The sequence below is a fragment of the Gadus macrocephalus genome, chromosome 4 (genome assembly GCF_031168955.1).
Source record: "Gadus macrocephalus chromosome 4, ASM3116895v1".
NCBI classification, from domain to species: Eukaryota; Metazoa; Chordata; class Actinopteri; order Gadiformes; family Gadidae; genus Gadus; species Gadus macrocephalus.
Genome location: NC_082385.1, coordinates 14,147,730 through 14,159,460, shown reverse-complemented (window position 1 = coordinate 14,159,460; position 11,731 = coordinate 14,147,730). Strand labels below are relative to the sequence as shown.

General features: G+C 43.5%; 1 long non-coding RNA gene across 1 annotated transcript in view; it reads right to left on the bottom strand.

The window, feature by feature from the left end:
* Positions 1-3,437: 3,437 nt before the first annotated feature.
* The window catches only part of LOC132456154 (uncharacterized), a 295,066-nt gene continuing 286,772 nt past the window's right edge, over positions 3,438-11,731 (bottom strand). Inside the window, exon 2 of the long non-coding RNA XR_009525389.1 lies at positions 3,438-3,623. This is a non-coding gene — a long non-coding RNA (uncharacterized LOC132456154). The remainder of the gene's footprint in view (positions 3,624-11,731) is intronic.

Sequence of the window (11,731 nt, the reverse complement as noted above, 5' to 3'; positions counted from 1 at the left end):
TCAAGCTCGGTACTGCAGTCTTTTTCCCGTTGCATAACTATCAACACCTGTTACTTTGGTTATAATTTTAGCATTTTCCCGAAAGTCTAAATGTTCAGAAAATTATAAATTCTAGTTTTAAGAATATAAACAAACAATTATTCCTCATGACAATGAAATTTTTCAGGCAGCAAAGTATTGCTGCCTGTCTAAATAGGTGTATTTTGTCCCTGATTTTAAGAGATTCAATATACCAAAAAGATGAACTATCCCAAAAGCTCACTGGGGAAGATCTATATCAACAGTTTACGCAGAATAGGTAAGCCTCCACGGGAGGGAGCGCTCCAAAAAGAAAGGGCCTTTAGGTAAACATTTATGCAAATACATTCATGATGTACTCTCTAAACCAAGTAATGCTTGATCATTTTATAGAACACGTGGTTGCAAGCTAAACAATAAATTCAGGCTAGAGAAGCATGGAATATGTGTTTATATCTACTTTTGCCAGTGGACCTTTGTAAGGGATAAACACCGAGAGGCAGGGCAATAAAGTTGAGTTCGATATGCTTGGCTCGTGGACGGCTTACCTTCAACGAGCAGGCACATGCATGGCAAATGCAATGTTTTGGACACCTCGAAGGGCATTATCCCGCTTATTCCATGTTAATTTGCCAAAGAAAATAAATTAAGACCATTAATTTATATTTTCATGCGTTTTACAATCCAAATATAACGTTTTTCACTAACCATAATTTAGTTTTCCTGGTAACGGCCGGATGTCAATCGCCGCGGCAGCTATGTAAACATCGTACGTCTTCCTCCCCAAGAATGCTCTCTGCTGGTAGACCAGCAGAGAGCCACGGGCCTAAGCCTGGGGCTCGAAGTAGCTCACGTCATTCTCTCTTATGCGTTAGATACAATTCCCTCCCTTTTGCTTCATAGTTACCATACCGAAATACTTTAACAAAGAAAGTGAGTTAAAAGCGACCCGTTTCAAACTACTTTCAACAAGAGCACGACAATTCCTAAAAGACACCACAGGCCCAATTACAATAGCGTGTTTAAAAGGCTTTTCATCAGCCATGGATAAATGGAACGCGGCCACGCTGATGAAACTGTGTGAAGTGTTGCCATGTCGAGAGGTTGATGGGTTGGAAGCCCAGTGCCCCCCCCACCCCCCACTGGGTCCATCTGTGAGTCCAGCTCCCCAGAGATCCATACAAAAGACCCTGCTGATACGAGACCGAACGAGGGAACAACTGGCAAATCCAGCTCACTTCACCAAAAACATGTGGAGGAGAGAAGCAACGCTTTAAAGCAGTTGGTGTGAGAGCGTGTTCTGCCCTGAGCCCCAGACTACAGGGAGAGAGGGGCGAGGGGGGGTACTCACACACCTCCCTGTGTCTTAAAAGATATCCGTATAAAGACGGGATTGGACGATGTGGAATGTAGGAAAAGGACAAGGGAGGAAAGATAATGAAGGTGCCAAGAAAATGGAATAGATAAAAAAAGGTTCAATGTTCGGGTGAGACTGGGTCAATAATTGAAGGCTTATCCCGGTCGACCGCGATGCAATTTCCGTTCCTTTACTTCCTATGAGCTGTGTACGCCAGTTATCAGCCCCTGGGGTGATAACAACACGTATTGTGATAGCAAAATTTGATAAAGCGATATCAGAATCATTATTCAAGGATGGATATCCCTCTATTGGTAGTCCTTACCTCTCTCTTGCCCCGAAACCCACATGAGTGAAACTGATTTTGCTACCTCCAAAGCATACCTGGAAGTCCCTCCCGCTCTCTCGGATGTTCCGCACCCTCTCTCTCGCGGGTGTTGCCTTAACGCCAGCGCCACTTCAACTCGTCGTTTGATGAGCTCCACAGGGGTCAACATGAAATGTTTCTGTGTACGATGAAGACATCCAGTGTACTAAGGATGTCGTTGTTTATGAGTGAAAGCAGTGGGTTGATGTAATAACATTCATAACATTTATTTTATTTTAAATTTTACGTATTTTTATTGTTTGCTTTCTCTCTCTCTTGAACGTGCAGGCTACAACGTCATTATCGTGGTCTGCACAAAACTGTCATCATGCGTGTATTCTATGGAGTCAGTTTCCTGCCATAATTCAAACCTGAAAAAAAAAGTTTCAAAGGCTTGTAAGTCTGGGTTTGAAAACTCAACACCTTGTAATAAAGGTTTTGCAACACTGAAAAAAGAGATTATAACCTGAAAAAAAATAAAACTAAAATCCAAACATCTGTAAACATGATTTTGTGTTCTATTTTATCTTCTTCATCATTTTCACCAACACATTTTCAAAGTTCAAACAATTTCACCAGCGCATTTGCAGAGTTTCAAATCTGGCACTGTTCTAACAGTGTATTTCATTGTTGCCCGGTTTTGAAACCTTGTAAATAGGATTCTGCAAACAGGTGTTCATACATTGAGAAATACGTTTTGAAAGGTTGAATATTTAGTTTTAAAAACTTGAAAAGGTGTACGTTTACGACATTACAACGTATTTTTTCAGAACTGACTTTTCAGCACTGACTTTTCAGAGATTTGACCACACAGGCGCAAGCTTTGAGTCACGTGAATATTGGCAGTGTTCTGACGCCACTCGTTTTGAAACTCCTGACAGTCGAATCTGAAAACGTTCCTGGGGGCGGGACCATTTAGCTCTAAACCTATTGGTTGCTCTCGGCTGACGTACATTCCCATCACATGTGCCGTTCACTGGGCTGTGCGTGATTGACAGTGCTCTGCCGATGACACAAATAACAAGCGACTTTCGCGGTTGATTTTGATTTCCATTTTCTGGAACCATGGCTGTTTCCCAAAGTGAAGGCTGCAGCCTTGCTAAGACGCGTCCTTGCTAGTCGCGTCCTATGGAGATGAGACTCTGGTTCCAGAAAATGGAAATCAAAATCAACCGCAAAATCAACCCGTTGTTATTCGTGTCATCGGCAGAGCACTGTCAATCACGAACAGCCCGGTGAACGGCACATGTGATTGGAATGTACGTCAGCCGAGAGCAACCAATAGGTTTAGAGCTAAATGGTCCCGCCCCCAGGAACGTTTTCAGATTCGACTGTCAGGAGTTTCAAAACGAGTGGCGTCAGAACACTGCCAATATTCACGTGACTCAAAGCTTGCGCTCAAATCTCTGAAAAGTCAGTGCTGAAAAGTCAGTTCTGAAAAAATACGTTGCAATGTCGTAAACGTACACCTTTACAAGTTTTTAAAACTAAATATTCAACCTTTCAAAACGTATTTCTCAATGTATGAACACCTGTTTGCAGAATCCCATTTACAAGGTTTCAAAACCGGGCAACACTGAAATACACCGTTAGAACAGTGCCAGATTTGAAACTCTGCAAATGCGCTGGTGAAATTGTTTGAACTTTGAAAATGTGTTGGTGAAAATGATGAAGAAGATAAAATAGAACACAAAATCATGTTTACAGATGTTTGAATTTTATTTTTATTTTTTTTCAGGTTATAATCTCTTTTTTCAGTGTTGCAAAACCTTTTTTACAAGGTGTTGAGTTTTCAAACCCAGACTTACAAGCCTTTGAAACTTTTTTTTTCAGGTTTGAATTATGGCAGGAAACTGACTCCATACTATTCTGCTAACTGCACTATAACTACTTAATAGGAATTCATTTCTAGCCTAGGCTATTTCCTTGTTTTTCAGTGATTTAGTGGCCTCGTCTGAACAACCAATCACCGAACTGACCGCCTCTAAACTCGTGCATGAGAATTGACGTAATCCATAGCAACGGCGCGTCAGTCTTAGTTCATTCTTAGTGATTCATCCTTAGTAAGAGTAGGTCTCAGCGGCTTTGTGAATAACTTTTAAGAAAAAACTCCTACGTAAAATGTTTTAGCGCGAGTTAGGAGCAATATAGATAAAATAGATAAGGTACATGGTACAAAAATATTCCTCTATAATCAAAAAGTTAATAACTAGAAGGAGGTTGAAGATTATGACCCATGAAAATTGGTTCAGCTCTGTGAACATAACTGTGCTCTTTAATGGCAGGGTATGAAACCACATTTCTATTTGAGTCTCACAAGCACAACAAAATGATTGCATTTTGAGGCTTATTATAAGGTTAAGAAATTACCAATTTAGCAAATCTGCTCTTGGGAAAAAATATAATCCAGAGAAATCCTAGCTCACCGAATGTGAACACCATCCCCTCCCTCCATTTCCCTTCTGCTCCTGTGTCACAACAATGCGGTTTCCCCCTAGTCTCCCTAACCCCTGTCCCTACAGCGGCCAGTGGGGCCGGACCCAGACCCATGGCCTGGCTTTGAACCCATCACTGTACGTTTGTTACGGCTCTCCTGGGGAAAAAGATACTCCGGAGCCCAGTCCCTCTGAGTCATGGATGATGTTTGCATGGAGTTATCCATGTCTCGAGTGTATTGTGTGTGTTTTTTATCCTTGAAAGATTAATGTTGAGTTTGAGTTGAATGCATGCTGGGCACGATGCTCTTCTGAGCTCTGCTCTACGGTGACTAAACAGTTATTCGTTGATACAGATACTTTCATAAACACAAATTTGTCCTTTTTCAATCCAACATTTACAGGAGGCGTCTAACTTTGTTTCCATTTCACACAACAAAACCCGTAGATGTGTGAAAATGAATGAAAAGAATGGTAGCTTAAATCTCTCAGAGGCTTGAATGAAGGCCCAAGTCATCGAGCTTAAGCCTGTATATTGTATCTGTATATATCACCTCTCCAACTGTTTTTTTACCGTGAACTGCAGACACAGGTTTTCTAGATTTTAGATATGTCAAAAATGCACACATATAACAATGTAAATAATATGCTCAAAGAGCCAAGGTAGAAATAATAGCAGACTTACAGCAATGTATCTCCAAGGCTTTGGCCTAAAATATTACTGATATTACTGAGGGACAAAATGGCGTCGATGACCTATGCCCTTGGATATATATGAGTCTGTGGTTGTTCAAGGAAAAAGGAGCATAGGTTGATTGATTTCAGAATTCTAAAAAACAAATCCATCAATTATAGGATGTCATTCACAACATTATTAAAATATTAATGAAATCACAATCGAGCACCATTGACAGTATCTGCAGCCAGTATCGGCAGTCAATGCTAATCGATAGTGATTAACCCTCAAACCACCCGGCCAGCTGAGCTACGCTAATTTGTGTCACCCAGTTACACAGCCAGTTGGAGTGGACAGAACACTGTTATTGAGTCGTTTCATTCTTTATAAGAGCGAGAGCCAAAAGAAGCAGAATAGCACCAGTCAGTAGCAATTTGATTCAACCTAAAACGGGCGAACACAAAATGTGTTCACAGAGACAGCAGATCAGACTTTACGCCATTTCTCATGAAGGAACATGCTCTTATTAATGTTAGCTTACTATTCTAAACTCTCTTTGCCTCTGAATACCATGCAGCAAAGAATACATGCATTAGACCTGACTGATATTATTCCGTACATCTTTCCCTGAATGGGAAAACAAGGCTTTGCCTTCGGGCTGCAAATGCCTCAGAGCCTCTGCCCACCTGTATCCGAGGCATCGCACGCCCATTGGATTAAAATTCAATAACATTGAGCCTCCCCCCTCCGTTCTGGACCACTGAACTGTGATATCACTCCCATTCTCCAATCAAATCCAGGTATCCTTTTTTCCATCAACAGTTTCAACCAATACAAAATAAATGGGATGTTTTCCAATTTGAAATCCTCATGACTTTTTAATGTTCAAGGCCTGCTGAAGCACATTTCAATCAGTTTTTTGAGGAGGGGGGTGAAATATGTACATTGAAACGAACTGACCATAGGCATTACTAAGTGGGTAACATCTTAGGGTACAGTATAGGGTACAATAAGTTATTAACTAACATTTAAATAACGTTTCATTATTTTTCTACTAATCATGTAGGTTTATGTCCACTAAAGATGTTCATGTCATCTAAGGGATATATTAAAACATGCAAGCATATTGAAACATAATAAAAATGGCCCCGCCCCGCACACTGAGCAGGCACGAGCGCGGCCTGGAACACACTCCAAGGATACTGATCCCTCCGTGGTGGGCCGCGGTGCCCCCCCTGCACTCCGTAACTGGTAAGAGCCTCCACACCTGGAGGGCAGCCTTGTTAATTCAAGGCAATTGGGGCAACTGAAACGTGAACCAGCACCACCCAGCCAAACACACACACACACACACACACACACACACACACACACACACACACACACACACACACACACACACACACACACACACACACACACACACACACACACACACACACACACACACACACACACACACACATCTAAACTCACACACACACACACACACAAAAGCTAAAACACACACACACACACACACACACCCACAAAACATACACACATGCAGGCAAAAAACTAATACAAAAAGACATACAAACTAAGACAAAAAAGCCTTCATGCAAAGGGATAAAACACACACACACACCCTTGCTGTACAAAGGGCAGGAGGACTCAACAGGAGAGGCTGGTAGCGCAGTGCTAATGAGGCAGAGGAGAGCTCTTCATAATGAGATCGGCGAGGGCTCTGATTGTCCATCACGTCTAATCAGATGTTAATCACCGTCACCTGAGACGCTTGAAGAAACTCCTCGTCTCTCAGGAGGCACCGCCATCCAGGAGCGCGGGGATCTGGACAGAGAGATGAACAGGAGGAGGATGAGCAGCTGGAGGAGGAGGAGGCGTAGGTGGAGGAGGAGGTGGAGGTGGAGGTGGAGGAGGAGGAGGAGGTGGAGGAGAGTGTTGAGGAGGTGGAGTAGGTCATAGATGCATGGGGGAGGGAAGGAGGTGAGTGGGCAGATGCAGACACTGAGAGAGCGTTCACATTAGCGGTAACATGGAGACGTGACGGGGTCACAAGGGTAGAGCTGGGGAAGGAGAGGAGCTTTAGGAAAAAATAATGAGCGCATGGAATGCATTGTGAAGCAAGAGATTTGGAGGTTTTGGAGAGACAGAGACAGAGACAAAGACAGAGTGAGAGAGAGAGAGAAAAATAGAGAGCGAGAGCGAGAGCGAGAGAGAGAGAGAGAGAGAGAGAGGGAGAGACAGAGAGAAATGGAGTGGTTGTGCAGGACCAGCATTAGCTAATGCAGGTCCAATGGTAGTTTCTGACACATGGATTATCCACTGCTGGGAAGGATTTTAAATGACATCAAGCTAGCTTGGAAGAATTGAGCTATCAATTCTTAACATTCACCAGTCTGGGCCCAGTAATCAGAATGTCTAATCCAGTATGTCTTCAATAATAACACATGGCAAGGAAACCATAATGGAAAGTACATTTTAATCGATTGATTTCATTAAAACAAGCGATATATAATATATATATATTGTTTTTCTTAAAATTGCATTCATTGTTACATAGAATGGCCTTCAGATAATATATATTTTCTGAGATCAATCGATTTTGTTCTTACAAATCCCAAGGTCAGAGAATGTTGTTGCCAATGACCTACAGGCATTCATGAGGTATTATTGAAATTACCGTACCTTGTATTACGATAAATTCAGTGCTAAAAGTGGGACTTTAAAAAGTAAAATGGCACTATGGAGAGTTAAGTGTTAATGTTACATCCAATGAAATTGCTTGAGGTTATGTTATCCAAAGGTTTCTGAAAAATAACAGACTCATTAAGGCCCCGTCCACACGAAGCCGAAACGGGCGAAACCGTTACGGTTTCGATCTATCCGGTTTCGAAGTATCTCCGTAAAGACGAAGCCAAGCGAAACCGGATAGATCTGTAGAAACGCTGTAGTAAACATTCCAGGCCCATAAGGGGCGCTGCTTCTGGTACACAAATCCAGAAGAAGAAGAGGCGAGCATGCGCATTAAGGCTGCCCCCCGAACCACTAACAACACAAACAAACAGCTCTTCTACGATGGCGAACTAGATTCTCAATAAATAATGGCTTAGCAACCCAACAAGGGACATGATATGCTGCAGAACGATTACAAGCTTGTAGTCCGCCATCATCTTTTTTGTTGTGATTTCTGAGACTCCGCGGGCTTAAGAGCCATTGGCTAGGAGGTCGAGGGGTGGGGCGATGATGTCATGGTTTGCGGTTTCAGTCGGTTTCAGGCGTCCACACGAAACCAAAACGAAACCGGATAGATTTGAAACCACCTCCGAGGGTGGTTTCAGAAGTTTGCGGTTTCGGTCAGCGGATTCGCCGGCTTCGTGTGGACGGAAGGCCGAACCGTACAAGACCTTTGCGGTTTCGCCATGAAATCGGCTTCGTGTGGACGGGGCCTAAATGATGGGTCTGACAGCACAAAATGAGTTTGAAAGCTAATGAAACATTTACCTTGTTAGCTAATCTAAATGGCTTTGTTGATGTGGCGCATCCGTGTAGATAAATAAAATGTTAAACGGTCAGAGGAAAATAGAATTCCTGCCACCCTCTAGGCCATAAACAAAAGCACAATATAAAACAATACCGTCTGCCGATATTGTACATGAATATTTCCCTTGAATTGCTTTAAGAAGAGATCATCATTGCCATTTAACAAATTATTAATCTCAGCTTCATCTCAAAAGCGAGACTTGGATGGGCAAATGCCACAATAACAAAACACCAACTAAATTGGCTTTATTTGTCTTTCACATATTCGTAAAAAAAATTTTTAATCCAAAAGCAATGTAGGCCTCGTGAATTGTGCGCGAGTCTCATTTTGCTCTGCCTCCGGGCTTGTCTAATGATGAAGGACATTTTAATTTTAATTGGATTCACATGACCAGCAATCTAATGGGGCAGGAAAAGTCATGTTTCATATGCCCACCTCAATTTTATGAAATTAAAATGATTTTTTATTAAATGTTATCTTTTTTACAAGATGGTTCATTTTCTCTATTCCAATTTCAACATTATTTTTGAATGCATGAATGAATAGGTTGATAGCTCCATCGTGCAAAAGAGGTCTACCAAGCAGTGTGTTCAACACACACACACACACACACACACACACACACACACACACACACACACACACACACACACACACACACACACACACACACACACACACACACACACACACACACACACACACACACACACACACACACACACACACAGTAGGGCATTTAGCTGCTGTTGCAGAGTACTCCTAATTGTGTGTAAGCAAGAATCATTTAATGACCATCTTATCATGGAGGGATAATTAGCTATTGTCAACCACAATTTGACATGGAAACTGAGAGAGCGACCTCAGCCCTGGCAATTTCATGAGGCCCATTAGGCCTGCACATGTATCTGTGAGTGTACAGTATAGAAGTACCGCTATTGTTGTGAATGCACATGCATGCAGGTGTGAATGTACGCGAGTGTTTGTGTCTGTTTGCATATATATTTGTGCATGTGTTTTTTTGTATATGTATGTTGTTGTTGAGGGCGCATGGATGTGTGGGGGTCTCTGTCTGTCTGTATGTTTGTTTGTGTGTCTGTGTGTCTCCACCTTTCACATCTACGACGCAGGGCGGTTCAATGTTTACAGGAATGGATTCTGGTTGGCACCATTGGGAGTGCATTAACATTAAGCACTGCCGTGTGTGTGTGTGTGTGTGTGTGTGTGTGCATGTGTGTGTGTATGTGTGTAGGAAGCAGAATTTAGGCAGGGGTAACTAATGGTGGACAGGAGTTCACCAGTCACTGTTCAGTCATTTAGAGAATGCTTCCATCCAGAGCGATGTAGAGCGTTTACTTTTGTTTGGAGACATGTCTTCGTTGAGCAGGCAGGGGTTAGCGGTCCTGCTGAAAGTCCCGCCTACAGCGAGACGGCTGACATTGAGGTCAGAGCCCCGGTATACTGAGAGTCATACACACTGAGCACAAGACCTCTCCTGCCCCATACCCATCTACCTCAACACAAATTTCTCTTACACCAGTGAACTTTCTGCTACATCCTGTTAGCTGGTACACCATTCAACTGTCCCCGGTCTGCTACTTCCTGTTAGCTGGTACACCAGGTAACAGTCCCCGTCTCTTTATTCCTATAAGCTCCACCAGATAATGGTTCCCGGAGCGAGAACAATAACAACAGAACAAGAACCGCCCAAAAAAGACACAACAATACAATTTGCTTTTCAACAATTTGAAAAGCGATATCTGAATCAAGTACCTGCAATGAAGATTCCTCCATCGAAGGTTCCTCCATCGCTCTCATCTCTCGCCGCTGCTAAGCCCATGTCCCCGAAAGTCCAGCCCCCTCTCTCTCTCTGTAACAACATTCATTCGGAGCATCGTTTTTCCTGGCGTGATGTCGGGAGATGAGAATTCTAGGGAACGAGGTCACAGTTTACTTGAAGATTCTACAAGCTACTGGGAACAGGGGTAGGTTCCACAAGGTTGAAGAGATGTTGTAAAGGCTTTTCTATGTAGGCTCTTGGTGATGTGACTGGAGCAAGGCACGGAGCGCAGTATGAGTAACTATCTGCACATTTAAAGGCATATGTTGTGAGACGTTGAAAGTGCTCCACAAATTAAATATATTATTATTATTATGTTGCACACCTTCCCCTTGTCTTTATCTTCTCCTTTGGGAGGACTATGGCGCATTTCCACTGCAGGGTGCGGAACGGATCGGATCGCAAAGGTGCGGGTCGGATCGCGTTTCCACCGCCAAAAGTGGGCGTGACCCGGACTTTGCCGTACCCGTTCCGGCCCCGTTCTCGGGACTCCTCCGTTGCGGTACCCAAAACGAGACCAGACGCCTGAAAGGGTACCCTGGAATTCTAGCTACACCCCCCCTCCGTTGATTGGTCGACAGAATCGTCACTTCCGGGTGACGCGGGGATAAAAACAAACAAACAGTAGCCTCAAGGTATTATTCTTTACAATTAACATGTCGCGTAAAAAGCTTGCTTGGGCGAACAAGGAGGTGGAGACGTTCGTCTGCATTCTTGCGGAGGAAGACGTTGTTTACGATGTTTACGTAGCTGCCGGATTGACATCCGGCCTACCACCAAGGGTACTGTCGGCAGTGGAAACGCGACCTCGGAACTGAGCTGGGCTATACTGCCCCCTCCCTACCGCACCTTTGCGATCCGATCCGTTCCGCACCCTGCAGTGGAAATGGGGCACAAGTCAGTTGCATCTGTTGGGTACATCTGTTAACTGGATTTTTGCTTTTATCCTTTGTCTTAGATTAGATGTGAAATTGATGCCTACATTAAAACTCTACAAGGATCTACGAGGCACGGTAAACACCTCCTTAACAGCACACGGGGTCCTACCAGTGTTCTTTTCCTCCACCGCCATATAACTGTGTTGCCTTAAGATGGAGACTGCAACTCATGCAAGGGTGCGAGAGATGGTGTGGGGGGGAATACGCGGTTACAGTACTGAAATGGGAAGGAGAGAGAGAGAGAGAGAGAGAGAGAGAGAGAGAGAGAGAGAGAGAGAGAGAGAGAGAGAGAGAGAGAGAGAGAGAGAGAGAGAGAGAGAGAGAGAGAGAGAGAGAGAAACATTGAGATTGACAGAGAGAGAAAGACGGACAAAATCAGAGGGATAGAGACAAAGATAAAGAGACAGAGAGCGAGAGCGAGAGAAAGACTGAAAGTAAAGCCCAGTTCAGACCAAAGATTCACCTTGCAACGGCTTGCAACGAGACGGTTTTAGAACGTCGCAGGGGCGGTGTGAACGGGTCGTTGCAAGGAGTCGCAAGGAGTTGCAAGGAGTTG